A 14,822-nucleotide genomic window follows, 5' to 3' on the forward strand; every position below is an offset into this window, starting at 1 on the left:
GAGCTGATTAATCGGGCATTTGAGATAATCCGACCCGTATCTTGGCGGGGCTTGCTCCCAGACTTTCTGGTGTTTTTTGCAACCATGGTGTGGTTGGACTCTCTTTTTGCCTGACTTAAACACAGACCTGAGCCTCATTTTCTCTATCATTATGGGAAATAGTTTAATTTTAGGGTTTGTTTGGTTTAGAGCCTGTTTGGATTGGCTTATTTTAGGTGCTTTTAAGCTAAAATAGTTTTTACCACTTAGAGACAAGTTATGCAGGTGCTGGTGAGTATAATTGAGGTCTTATGATTTTGTCAATCTTTCAGTTTGAGCTTGTTAATCGGGTATTTGAGATGATTCGACCCGTATCTTGGCAGGGCATGACCCGGTTTTACCTGGTGGTTTTTGCAGCCTTGGCGTTGTTGGACTCTCTGTTATGCCTGAGCTTAAACATAGATCTGAGCCTCACTTTCTCTTATCATTTTGGGAAATATATTGTACTTTTAGGGTTCGTTTGGTTTAGAGCGTGTTTGGATTGGCTTATTTTAGGTGCTTTTATGCCAAAATAGCTTTTAAGCACTTACACTCTGTTTGGATGGTTGTTAGCCATGGTTTCATAATGTACAATATAGTATTGTATATTATCATATGCAAGTGCCGGTGAATATAATTGATGGCTTATGAACAAAGCAAAAAGCTCAGAAGGGAAACAATGAGGCTACAGAGAGTTTTAAGGATTTTCATTGAAAGGGTGGTTACCTCTCTCTGCATTTAGCCACGATTTCTCCATTACTGTAAGAAATCCCAACAACCCTTTTATCAATTTTAACGGAGGGAGTAGTATATTATTAACCGAGTCATTTTCACTTTTGGCCCTATTTTGTGCTGGTCTTTAATTAAACGGAAAAAGGTCAGATTTGCCGTGTACTCTCACAAATAAGTATAATCGGACGGCTTGAAAGAGGCGATGATGATTTTTGTCAATTTTAATTCTCTTCTGAGCTGATTAATTGGGCATTTGAGATTACCTGACCCGTATCTTGGCGGGGCATGCTATCAGATTTTTCTGGTGGTTTTTGCAGCCATGGCGTTGTTGGACTCTCTTTTTGCCCGAGCTTAACACAGATCTGAGCCTCAATTTTTCTCTATTCAGCTTGGAATTTTCATATATATTTAGGGTGTGTTTGGTATGACGGAAAATGTTTTCATGGAAAATAAGTTGGGGTGGTGGAAGCGGGTGGGGTGAGTATAATCGGTGGCTCGATAGAGGCGATGATGATTTTTGTCAATTTTTATTCCCTTCTGAGCTGATTAACCGGGCATTTGAGGTTATCCGACCCGTATCTTGGCGGGGCGTGGCTCCAGATTTCTGGTGGTTTTTGCAGCCATGGCGTGGTTGGACTCTCTTTTTGCCCGAGCTTAACACTGATCTGAGCCTCGCTTTAACTATGTCATTTTGGGAAACAAAAGGTGAACAAAGCAAAAAGCTCAGAAGGGAAAGAATGAGGCTACAGAGAAATGAGGATTTTCATTGAAAGGGTGGTTGCCTCTTTCTGCATTTAGCCAATGATTTCTCCATTACTGTAAGAATCCCAACAACCCTTGTTAATCAATTTTAACAGGGGGAGTAGATATCATTAAAAGGTCATTTGCACTTTTGTCCCTATTTTGTGCTGGTCTAACAGCTTGTTTGGATGGTTGTTATATATGAGATGGCTTTTATATATGATTTCAAAGGGTTTCTATGGCCTTCAACTCATTTGCACTTTTAGCCCTATTTTGTGGTGGTCTTTAATTAAATGAAAAAAGGTCAGATTTGCGCCTGTACTCTCACAAATCAGTATAATTGGACAGCTTTAAAGAGGCGATGATTTCGGTCAAATTTTAATTCCCTTCTGAGCTGATTAATTGGGTATTTGAGATGACCCGACCCGCATCTTGGCGTGGCATGACCTGCTGTTACCTGGTGGTTTATGCAGCCATGGCGTTGTTGGTGGACGCTCTTTTTGCTCGAGCTTAAAACAGATCTGAGCCTCAATTTTTCTCTACTCAGCTTGGATTTTTTTATCTATATTTAGTGTGTGTTTGGTATAAAGGAAAATGTTTTAATGGACAATAAGTGTATTTCTTACTTAGTAGGTGTTTGGCCATAGAAACCAAGTATTTTTCACTTTATTTGGAATTTTTGAAGTTGGAGTTGGAGATGAAGTTGTGTTTGGTTATAGTTTTTGCAAAGAATGTTTAAAACCAAATATTAGTTGTTTTCCAAATTCCAAATACAACTTATTTTCGTGGCCAAGCGCTGATTTTCAAAGTAAAATTTTTTTCTGCAAAAAGTGAATAATTCTCATAGCCAAAATTATTTTTAGGTGCTTTTAAGTACTTGGATACAAGTTATGCAGGTGCTGGTGAGTACAATTGAGGGCTTTCGATTTTTTTAATCTTTCAGTCTGAGCTGATTAATCTGGCATTTGAGATGATCCGACCCGTATCTTGGTGGGGCATGCTCCCAGATTTTTCTGGTGGTTTTTGCAGCTATGACGTTGTTGGACTCTCTGTTATGCCTGAGTTTAAACACAGATCTGAGGGTGCTATATAAACAAACCCTCGGTGAAATGAACAAAGCAAAAAAGCTCATAAGGGAAAGAAAAGAATGAGGCTACAGAGAGTTTAAGGATATTTCATGGAAAAGGGTGGTTGCCTCTCCCTGCATTTAGTCTATGATTTCTCGAAAACAATCCCAACAACCCTTTTTATATCAATTTGCAGTTTTGCCCTTCTTTTGTGGTGGTCTTTAATTAACAACTCATTTGAATGCTTTTTACATGTTGTTTCAAATCAAAAGAGGCTATGATGATTTTGTAAAATATTATTAGTAAATTCCCTTCTGAGCTGATTAATTAATTCGGGTATTTTGAGATGACCCGACCCGTATCTTGGCGGGGCATGACCCGGTTTATCTGTTGTTTTTTTTGCAGCCATGGCGTTGTTGTTGGACTCTCTTGTTGCCCGTGCTTAAATTAAACACAGATCTGAGCCTCACTTTAATTAATGCCATTTTGGGAAACATTTTATTTTTAGGGTTTGTTTGGTTTAAGTAAGTTTTTAGCTATTGAAATGAAATATTTTTCACTTTATTTGGTATTTTTGAAGTTAGAGTTGTGTTTGGTTGTAGTTTTTGCAAATATTATTTGGTTGTTTAGATGTACTGACAGTGAAATAAGTGAAGGCAAGGTTTTTAGGTGGTTTCCAAATGAAGTGAAAAAAAAAATTGCGGAAAAAAGTGAATGGTTCTCATAGCCAAATGGGTCCTTATTTTAGGTGCTTTTAAGCCAAAATAGCTTTTAAGCACTTTGACTAATGCCATTTTGTAAACTATTTTGTTTTTAGGGTTTGTTTGGTTTAAGTAAGCGTTTGGCTATTGAAATGAAATATTTTTCACTATATTTGGTATTTTTGAAGTTAGGATTGTGTTTGGTTGTAGTTTTTTCAAAGAATATTTGGTTGTTTGGATGTATTGACAGTGAAAAAAGTGAAGACAAAGGTTTTTTAGGTGGTTTCCAAATGAAGTGAAAAAAATTTCCGGAAAAAAGTGAATGATTCTCATAGCCAAACGGGTCCTTATTTTAGGCGCTTTTAAGCCAAAATAGCTTTTAAGCACTTGGATACAAGTTATGCAGGTGCTGGTGAGTATGAGGGAAAATTACACTCTATGAGCTCGTGGATTAGCTGGAAAAAAGTGGCCTTTAAGCATAAGTGCTTAAAGAACTTTCTTTTTAAGTGCTGAAAGTTATTTTATAAATAAGCAGTTACTTGATAAAAGGGCAAAGTTGTTGATCAAACCAAAATGGCTTTTAAGCCAAAAAAATAAGTTGGGTTGAGCAACTTCTTTGGTTTTGGTTTTCTATTTTACCAAACACCCAAATAGGTTAAAAATGGCTCATAAGCTGGTTTGATCAACTTATAAGCCAATCCAAACGGGCTCTATGTCTACTGGGAAAGAATATTTATCCGGTTTAGCCCAGTTTTTCCTTAAATATCTCTTATACACTATTATACACTTTTATACAAGGTGGACACATTATTTACCGTAAGTGTTGTATACCGTGTGTATAAGCACGGTTGCGGAAAAACAAAGTTGGTTATGTGAATGTAACTGAAAATATGGCTATGTAGGTGTGATATATTATGTTGGGTTGTATATTTTGATAAACATAGTTAATGGGTTATGATTTTGTCAATCTTTCAGTGTGAGCTTATTAATCGGGTATATGAGATTATCCGACCCGTACTTGGCGGGGCGTGCCCCGGTTTTTCTGGTGGTTTTTGCAGCCATGGCATCGCTGGACTCTCTTTTGCCCGACAGAAGGGGAAAGAATGAGGCTACAGAGAGTTTGAGGATTTTCATTGAAGGGGTGTCTGCATCACCCAATGATATCTCAATCACTGTAAGAATTCCAACAACCCTTTTATCAATTTTGACAGAGGGGGTAATATTAACAGCTTGTTTGGATGGTTGTTTACATATCATATCAAATGGTTTCTATACCCTTCCAACGCTAAGTTAATACAATCAACAACAACATAACCAGTGTGGCCCAGGTGCGGTCTGCGATGGTAGAGTGCACACAGACGTTACCCCTACCTTGTGAGCTAAAGATGTTGTTTCCGATAGAACCTCAGCTCAAGAACTATGCTAATACAATGCATTTTTTTTTTCTAATGCTTCTGTCGGATCATTGAGTGCTGCCCTTCGAGCTGGTGGAAACGGGTGCTGGTGATGATGATTTTTGTCCATTTTTAATTCCCTTCTGAGCTGATTAATCGGGTATTTGAGATAATCCGACCCGTAACTTGGCGGGGCATGCTTCCAGACTTTCTGGTGGTTTTTGCAGCCATGGCGGCGTTGGACTCTCTTGTTGCCCGATCTAATTCAGATCTGAGCCTCACTTTCTCTATATCAGTTGAGAAAATATTATTTATTTGGTTTTGGAGACGTGTTATGCAGGTGCTTGTGAGTATATTCATGGCTTCAAAGAGGGCAAAGGTTTTTGTCAATTTTTAATTCCAGTCTGAGCTGATTAATCGGGCATTTGAGATTATCCGACCCGTATCTTGGCGGGGCATGCCACCAGATTTTCTGGTGATTTTTGCAGCCATGGCGTCGTTGGACTCTCTTGTTGCCTGAGCTCAACACAGATCAGAAGGGAAAAAAATGAGGCCACAGTGAGTTTAGGGATTTCATTGAAAGGGTGGTTGCCTCTCTCTGCATTAGCCAATGATTTCTCCATTACTGTAAGAAACCCAACAACCCTTTCATCAATTTTAACGGGGGAGTATTATTATTAACAATTAGTTTGGCATTGGAAGTGCAAATATAAAGACCATCCCATTTGAAGGGCAATTCTTCATTGTTGTTACATATTGTTGAAAGGGTTGTTTCCGCCGGAGCATTCAATGTTGCCGGTGGAGCTAGTGGAAACGGCAGCGGTGAGTATAATCGGTGGCTTGAAAGAGGCGATGATGATTTTTGTCAATTTTTAATTCCCTTCTGAGCTGAATCGGGCATTTGAGATAATCCGACCCGTATCTTGGCGGGGCATGCCCCGGTTTCTAGTGGTTTTTGCAGCCATGTCGTTGTTGGACTCTCTGTTATGCCTGGCTTAAATACAGATCTGAGCCTCAATTTACCGGACTTCATTACTGTAAGAAACTCAACAACCCTTTTGTCAATACTGACGGAGGGAGTATTATCAACAGCTTCAGGGTACTCTATAAACAAAAGTTTATGGAAATGAACAAAGCAAATGCTCAGAAGGAAAAGAATGAGGCTACGGAGAAATGAGGATTTTCATTGAAAGGGTGGTTGCCGTTCTCTGCATCAGCCAATGATTTCTCCATTACTGTAAGAAACCCAACAGCCCTTTTATCAATCTTAACGGACGGAGTAATCCAACAACATACCCAGTGATTAGAGTGTATGCAGACCTTACCCCTACCCAGTGAGGTAGAGAGGCTGTCTCCGTAGACCCTCGGTTCAAGAAAAGTGTTTCCAAAAACAGTTTTAAAGCTAATATTAACAGTTAGTTTGGATGGTTGTTACATATCATTTCTAAGGGCGTCTAACCCTTCTACTCTTTTCTTAATGCTTCCGCCAGAGCATTGAATGCTGCCCGTGGGGATGGTGGATGCGGTGGTGGTGAGTATAATCCAGTGTTTTGGACGGCGCGCGGCGACAAAAGGCGACAAGGGCGCTCTAGCCGCTCGCTTTTTTGAAGTGCGGCGCCAATAAATACCAAAAAATTAAAATATTTAATTGCATATATAAATAATCAAAATCTCACTAGCAATAACATATTAGCAAATATTTCAATTCAAAAATTATAAGTAGATAGTAGATTCTAAAAGTTTAGAACTTGAATGAGTCAATGACTCAATAATTATTGAACAGAAAAAACAGAGGAGAAAATAGAAAAAGAAAAAAACAGAGGAGAAAAAAACAGAGTAGAAAAAGAAGAAGAGAATAGAAGGAGGAAAAAAAAAATGGCAAAAGTCGCCGGAAACAGAGGAGTCGCCGGAAATAAAAAAGAAGAACAGAAGAAGAAAACAGAGGAGGAAGAAAGAAGAACTGAAGAAGAAGAAGGAGGAGAAAGAGAGCGTACCTGAAAAGCTTGAAGGAGAACAGAGGCAAAAAAAACCCTAGCCGTTGTTTTCATTTAAGTCTTCAACTTTTAATTGCTTTTTTTTCTTTTTTTTTTTTTTTTTTTTTAAATACCCACTGTCGCCTCGCCACAAGTGGCGCCTCGCCTCGGCGCCATTAGCGCCTTTGACTCGCCTTTTGAAGGTGAGCTCGCCACAGCCCTAAAAGGCGGGAGAGCCACGCCTCGCCACGCCTCTCGCCTTTCACAACACTGGTATAATCGGTGGCTTGAAAGAGGCGACGACCATTTTTGTCAAACTTTAATTCCCTTCTGAGCTGATTAGTCGGGCATTTGAGATTATCTGACCCGTATCTTGGCAAGGCATGCTCCCAGATTTTCTGGTGGTTTTTGCAGCCATGGCGTGGTTAGACTCTCTTTTTGCCCTAGCTTAAAACAGATCTGAGCCTCACTTTCTCTGTCGGTTTACCCCCTGGTTGGATGGTTTTTTCCCGTGGTTCATTATTGTATTGTTTTCATTGATTGAACAAAGCAAAAGCTCATAAGGGAAAGAATGAGGCTACAGGGATTTGAGGATTTTTGTTGAAAGGGTGGTTGCCTCTCTCTGCATCAGCCAATGATTGCTCCATTACTGTAAGACTCCCAACAGCCCTTTTATCAATTTAATCAGAGGGAGTATTATAAGCAGCTTATTTGGCATTCGAAATGCAAAAATTAAAGTTCAGCTCATTTGAAGGGCAATCCGTGCAATTTCTTCATTGTTGTTACATATCGTTCAAAGGGTTTTGTTATTTTTTTCTTTTCTTTTTTTAATGCTTCCGCCGGAGCATTGAATGCTGCCGGTGGAGTTGGTGGAAGTGGTGCTGGTGCCTGGTGAGTATAATCGGTTGCTTGAAAGAGGCGATGATGATTTTGTCAATTTTTAAATCCTTTATGAGCTGATTAATCAGGCATTTGAGATAATCCGGCCCGTATCTTGGCAGTGCATGTTGTCAGATTTTCTGGTGGTTTTTGCAGCCATGGCGTTGTTGGACTCTCTTGTTGCCCAAACTTAACAAAGATCTGAGCCTCACCACATAAACAAAAGGGCAGGAAATGAACAAAGCAAAAAGCTCAGAAGGGAAAGAATGAGGCTATGTAGAGTTTTAAGGATTTTTCATTGAAAGGGTGGTTGCCTCTCTCTGCATTTAGCCAATGATTTCTCCATTACTTGTAAGAAACTCAACAACCCTTTTATCAATTTTTTTTTTTTTTTTTTTGATGACATGGGAACCCCGCAGCCGCTACCCTTCGGGTGCGCACGTGGTAAACCCAAAGACCAGTGCAATAGCTCGCAAACCACAGAGAGGTAACCCGCACTAGGCAAGCCCCGTGCGACGAGCTCGACCTGCAAGGCAAATCCCTCCCCCGCTCGTCGTAGGGTGGGGTTTCGAACTTGAGACTTCCATTATGAAAGCCCCATGCTCAACCAACTGAGCCACCCTTGCGGGTTTTTATCAATTTTAACGGATGGAGTATTATTATTAACTGAGTTGTTTGCACTTCTGGCCCTATTTTGTGCTGGTCTTTATTAAACGGAAAAGGGTTAGATTTGTCCAGGTTAGATTTGTCCCTGTACTCTCACAAATAAGTATAATCGGATGGCTTGAAAGAGGCGATGATGATTTTGTAAATTATTAATTCCCTTATGAGCTGATTAATTGGGTATTTGAGATGACCCGACCCGTATCTTGGCGTACCTTAGGGAAATGAAAAAAAACAAAAATCTCAGAAAGGGAAATGAATGAGGCTACAGAGAGAAATGAGGATGTCCATTGAAAGGGTGATCGCCTTTCTCTGCATTACTTGTAAGAATCCCAAACAACCCGACCCGTATCTTGGCGTACCTTGGGGAAATGAAAAAATAAAAATCTCAGAAAGGAAAAAGAATGAGGCCACAGAGAAATGAGGATTTTCATTGAAAGGGTGGTCGCCTTTCTCTGCATTACTTGTAAGAATCCCAAACAACCCTTTTTAAACAATTTTTAATGGAGGGAGTATATATTATTATTAAAAGGTCATTTGCCCTTTTGCTCCTATTTTGTGCTGGTCTTTAATTAATAGCCTGTTTGGATGGTTGTTAGATATTGTTTCAAAGAGGCTATGGTGAATTTGTTAAATATAGTAATTCCCTTATGAGCTGATTAATTGGGTATTTGAGATGTCCCGACCCGTATCTTGGCGGGGCATGACCCGGCTTTTTCTGGTGGTTTTTGCAGCCATGGCGCGGTTGGAACTCTCTTGTTGCCCGAGCTTAAATTAAACACAGATATTAGCCTCATTTTGGGTAATATTTTATTTTTAGGGTTTGTTTGGTTTAGAGCATGCTTGGATTGGCTTATTTTAGGTGCGTTTAAGCCAAAATAGCTTTTAAGCACTTACACTCTGTTTGGATGGTCGTTACCCATGTTTGCATAACGTACAATATTGTATTGTATAGCGGTACTATCTAAGCAAAACCTTACGGAAATGAAGAAATCAAGAAGTTTAGAAGGGAAAGAAAGAGGCTACTGAGAGTTTAGGAATTTTCATTGAAAGGGTGGTTGCCTCTCTCTGCATTTTTAGCCTATGATTTCTCCATTTCACCGTAAGAAAAATCCCAACAACCTTTTTTTTTTTTTTTTTTTTAATCAGGAAAGTGGTGATTTAACTAGAGCAGCCCATTAGGCATTCATTGGGCTTGAATGACACCGGCCTGTTGTCCTTCCATCCACAGAGTGGGAGCTATTCGTTCCTCTGTGAGACCAGCCTCACACAGCCCACCCCACTTTAGGAGCCCAGCAGCCCATGCTTTCGCTTGGCCCACGTGACCCAACTCTGTGCTTGGATAGGGCAGGCCGGAGAGTAGCCAAACAAGCCCTACTTTCTGAGCAGGCCCAATATTCCACCACATTAATGTCCCCACTTGGGTTACAAGCCCACGCTACTGAGCTCGAAAAAAAAAAAAAAAAATCCCAACAGCCCTTTTTAATGAATTTTAACAGAGGGAGTTTAGGGATCAACACAGATCAGAAGGGAAAATAATGAGGCTACAGTGAGTTCAGGGATGTCATTGAAAGGGTGGTTGCCTCTCTCTGCATTCAGCCAATGATTTCTCCATTACTGTAAGAAACCCAACAATCCCTCTCATCAATTTTAAAGGAGGGAGTAAAATAACATACCCAGTGATTAGAGTGTGTGTAGACCGTACCCTACCTTTTGAGGTAGAGAGGCTGTTTCCGTTGACCCTCAGTTGAAGAAAAGTGTTTTCAAAACAGTTTTAAAACTAATAAGGCATAATACAAAAGCAGGCCCTCAAACTTGGCCTCGGCTGGCAAGTATATGCCCTCCAACTTTGGGTGTGCGCAGGTAGGCACCTCAACTTGTCTCCCCTTTGTCAGTTGAACACTCCAACTTACAAAATGATCATCTAGACACTCCAAAATTTTTGTGCCACGTCCGTGCCATTTTAGCATTTATGTTTACGTGTTCAACTATATGCAAGTTGGGGTGGCACATAAATGCTAAAATGGCACGGACGTGGCCCATAAATTTTGGAGTGTCTAGATGATCATTTTGTAAGTTGGAGTGTTCGACTGACAAAGTGGAGACAAGTTGAGGTGCCTACTTGTGCACACCCAAAGTTGCATGGTTGTTGCATATCATTTCTGAGGGTTTCTACTACTATTTTTTTTTCTTTTTTTTTTTTTAGTGCTTCCGCCGGAGCATTGAGTGCTGCCGGTGGGGGTGGTGGACGCAGCTTGAAAGAGGCGATGATGATTTTTGTCGAATTTTAATTCCCTTTTGAGCTGATCAGTCGGGTATTTGAGATTATTCGACCCGTGTCTGGCGGGGCATGCTCCCAGTATCTGGTGGTTTTCGCAGCCATGGCGTCGTTGGACGCTCTTGTTGCCCGACCTTAATACAGATCTGAGCCTCACTTTAAACTATTTCTGATAGTACAAGGGTATATTTGACCCTTTTCTGTTTTTAATCTTAGGGCTCTTTTGGTATGAAGGAAAATGTTTTCATGGCAAATAAGTGGGGTGGTGGAAAGGGTGGGGGTGAGTATAATGGTGGCTTGAAAGAGGCGATGATGATTTTGTTAGTTTTAAATCCCTTCTGAGCTAATTATTCGGGTATTTGAGAGAATCTGACCCGCATCTTGGCAGCGCACGCCCCGGTTTTTCTGGTGGGTTTTGCAGTCATGGCGTGGTTGGACTTTATTTGCCCGAGCTTAACACAGATCTGAGCCTTGCTTTCTCTATGTCAGTTTGGAAAGTATTTTATATTTAGTAGGCGTTTGGACATGCGATTTGAAACCATAGTTTGAAATCATCGTTTGGAGATGCGATTTCATCTCATGGTTTCAAACCATGGGATGAAATCCCAAATCATCCAAAAAGGCATGATTTGGGGTTTCAAACCATGGTTTCAAACGACATCTTAGGGTTTGTTTGGTTAAAGACTGGTAAGTGTAATGCAGACGGTGGTGAGTATAATTGACGGCTTGAAAGAGACGAGGATGATTATGTCAACTTTTCATCCCCTTTAAAATGGTTAATCAGGAAATTTGAGGTTATCCAACCCGTATCTTGGCGGGGCATGCTCCAGAATTTATGGTGGTTTTTGCAGCCATGGCGTGGTTGGACTATCTTTTCGCTTGAGCTTAAACACAGATCTGAGCCTCACTTTCTCTGCCAGCTTATGGGAACAAAAGGTTAGTGAAATGAACAAAGCAAAAAGAGAGTCCAATTGAGCCCGTTTGGATTGGCTTATTTTAGTGCTTAAAAGCTATTTTAGCTTTTAAGCACTTAGAGAAAAGTTTTGCAGGTGCCGGTTAGTATAATTGAGGGCTTATGATTTTGTCAATCTTTCAGCCTGAGCTTATTAATCGGGTATTTGAGATGATCCGACCCGTTTCCTGGCGGGGCATGCTGTCAGATTTTCTGGTGGTTTTTGCAGCCATGGCGGCGTTGGACTTTCTTGTTGCCCGAGCTTAATACAGATCTGAGCCTCACTTTAAACTATTTCTGATAGTGCAGTGGTATATTTGACCCTTTTCCGTTTTGCCAATCTTTCTGTCTGAGCTTATTAATCAGGTATTTGAGATGATCCGACCTGTATTATAAACAGCTTGTTTGGCATTTGAAATGCAAAAATTAAAGTTCAGCTCCTTTGAAGGGCAATCCGTGCAATTTCTTCATTTTGTTACATATCGTTCAAAGGGTTTCTATTTTTTTTCTTTTCCTTTTTTAATGCTTCCACTGGAGCATTGACTGCTGGTGGAAGTGGTGCTGGTGCCTGGTGAGTATAATCGGTGGCTTGAAAGAGGCGATGATGATTTTGTCAATTTTTAAATCCTTTCTGAGCTGATTAATTGGGCATTTGAGATAATCCGACCCGTATCTTGGCGGGGCATGCTGTCAGATTTTGCTGATGGTTTTTGCAGCCATGGCGTTGTTGGACTTCTCTTTTTGCCCGAGCTTAACACAGATTTGAGCCTCAATTTTTCTCTATTCAGCTTGGAATTCTTTTATATATATTTACACTCTGTTTGGATGGTTGTTTCCAGTGGTTCATTAATGTACAGTATGGTATGGTATAGTATGGTGCTGTATTGTACCATATTTGTGAACACAATGTTTGGATACACTATATCGTTTGTTGTGGTTTAATTACATTTTTATAGTTTGGTTTGACTGTATGCTATTGTATAATAGCATGTAAGTTTATTTATCTGGTATTTGAGATGATCCGACCTGTATCTTGGTGGGGCATGCTCCCAGGTTTCTGGTGGTTTTTGCAGCCATGGTGTGGTTGGTCTCGCTTTTTGCCTGAGCTTAAACACAGATCTGAGCCTTAACTCCATTATTGTAAGAACCTGGCAACGACAAACTTTTTGTCATTTTTGACGGAGGGAGTATTATTAACAGCTTCCGGGGACTATATAAATAAAACCTTAGGGAAATGAACAAAGCAAAATGCATAGAAGGGAAAGAATGAGGCTATCCCAACAACCCTTTTTATCAAATTATAACGGAGGGAGTAGTATATTATTAGCACTTTTGCCTCTATTTTGTGCTGGTCTTTATTTAACAGCCAATTTGGATGGTTGTTACATATTGTTTCAAAGAGGCGATGATGATTTTGTAAAATATTACTAATTCCCTTCTGAGCTGATTAATTCGGGTATTTGAGATGACCCGACCCGTATCTTGGCAGGGCATGACCCGGTTTATCCTGGTGGTTTTTGCAGCCGTGGTGTTGTTGGGACTCTCTTTTTGCCTGAGCTAAACAAAGATCTGGCCTCATTTTCTCTATCATTTTGGGAAATATATTTTACTTTTAGGGTTCGTTTGGTTTACAGCGTGTTTGGATTGGCTTATTTTAGGTGCTTTTAAGCGCTTACACTTTGTTTGGATGGTCGTTACCCATGGTTTCATAATGTACAGTATTGTATCGTATAGTATCGTATGCAAGTGCCGGTGAGTATAATTGATGGCTTATGAACAAAGCAAAAAGCTCAGAAGGGAAAGAATGAGTCTTCAGATAGTTTAAGGATTTTCATTGAAAGGTGGTTGCCTCCCTCTGCATTTAGCCAATGATTTCTCCATTACTGTAAGAATCCCAAAATCCTTTTAATCAATTTTAACGGAGGGAGTATTATTATTAACTGCTCGTTTGGCAGTTGATAAGCAAAAATTAAAAACCAGTCCATTTGAAGGGCAATTCTTCATTGTTGTTACATATTGTTCAAAGGGCTTCTATGCCTTCAACTTTTTTCTTTTTTTTTCTTTTCTTTTTTTAATGCTTCTGCCGGAGCATTGAATGCTGCCGGTGGAGCTGGTGCCTGGTGAATATAATCTGTGGCTTGAAAGAGGCGATGATGATTTTGTAAAATGTTAATTCCCTTCTGAGCTGATTAATGGGGCATTTGAGATAATCCAACCGGCATCTTGGCGGGGCATGGCCCCAGATTTTCTGGTGGTTTTTGCAGTCATGGCGGCTTTGGACTCTTTTTGCCCCAGTTAACACAGATCTGAGCCTCACTTTCTCTATATCAGTTGAGGAAATATTATTTAGGGTTCGTTTGGTTTATCCTGTTTGGATTGGCTTATTTTAGGTGCTTTTAAGCTAAAATGGCTTTTAAGCACTTAGAGACAAGTTTTGCAGGTGCTGGTTAGTATAATTGAGGGCTTATGATTTTGTCAATCTTTCAGTCTGAGCGTATTAATCGGGTATTTGAGATGATCTGACCAGGTTCTTGGCGGGGCATGCCGTCAGATTTTCTGGTGGTTTTTGCAGCCATGGCGGCGTTGGACTCTCTTGTTGCCCGAGCTTAATACAGATCTGAGCCTCACTAACTATTTCTGATAGTGCAGGGGTATATTTGACCCTTTCCCGTTTTGACAGCGTTGGACTCTCTTGTTGCCCGAGCTTAATACAGATCTGAGCCTCACTAACTATTTCTGATAGTGCAGGGGTATATTTGACCCTTTCCCGTTTTGACAATCTTTCCGTCTGAGCTTATTAATCAGGTATTTGAGATGATCCGAACTGTATCTTGGCGGGGCATGCTCCCAGATTTTCTGATAGAGAAATGGACAAACTAAAAACTCACAAGTTAAAGAATGAGGCTACATAGAAATGAGGATTTTCATTTCTCTGGTAGATGAAACCAGAGATTCTGGGTTCGATCCCCAGCAGAGTTGATCAATTGTCTATCCTTATCAAAAAAGAAATGAGGACTTTCATTTCTCCATTTGTAAGAATCCCAACAACCCTCTTATCAATTTTAACGGAGGGTATTAACAGCTTGTTTGGCATTTGAAGTGCAAAAATTAAAGACCATACCATTTGAAATGAATACAATAATGAACCACAGGAAAGAATGAGGCTACAGGGATTTGAGGATTTTTGTTGAAAGGGTGGTTGCCTCTCCTGCATCAGTCAATGATTCCTCCATTACTGTAAGAATCCCAACAGCCCTTTTATCAATTTTAACAGAGGGAGTATTATAAGCAGCTTGTTTGGCATTTGAAATTCAAAAATTAAAGTTCAACTCATTTGAAGGGCAATCTGTGCAATTTCTTCATTGTTGTTACATATCGTTCAAAGGGTTTCTATTTTTTTTTTTCCTTTTCTTTTTTAAATGCT

General features: G+C 40.1%; 2 long non-coding RNA genes across 2 annotated transcripts in view; both read left to right on the forward strand.

Annotated features, from left to right (window-relative positions):
- Window positions 1-6: 6 nt before the first annotated feature.
- On the forward strand, window positions 7-7,373 carry LOC132040340 (uncharacterized). The gene is made up of 2 exons (XR_009410674.1): window positions 7-215; window positions 3,616-7,373. It is a non-coding gene; the product is annotated as an uncharacterized LOC132040340 (long non-coding RNA).
- Window positions 7,374-10,424: 3,051 nt separating this feature from the next.
- Window positions 10,425-14,822, forward strand: part of LOC132040339 (uncharacterized) — a 28,194-nt gene continuing 23,796 nt past the window's right edge. Inside the window, exon 1 of the long non-coding RNA XR_009410671.1 lies at window positions 10,425-11,382. This is a non-coding gene — a long non-coding RNA (uncharacterized LOC132040339). The remainder of the gene's footprint in view (window positions 11,383-14,822) is intronic.

The sequence above is a fragment of the Lycium ferocissimum genome, chromosome 12 (genome assembly GCF_029784015.1).
Source record: "Lycium ferocissimum isolate CSIRO_LF1 chromosome 12, AGI_CSIRO_Lferr_CH_V1, whole genome shotgun sequence".
NCBI classification, from domain to species: domain Eukaryota; kingdom Viridiplantae; phylum Streptophyta; class Magnoliopsida; order Solanales; family Solanaceae; genus Lycium; species Lycium ferocissimum.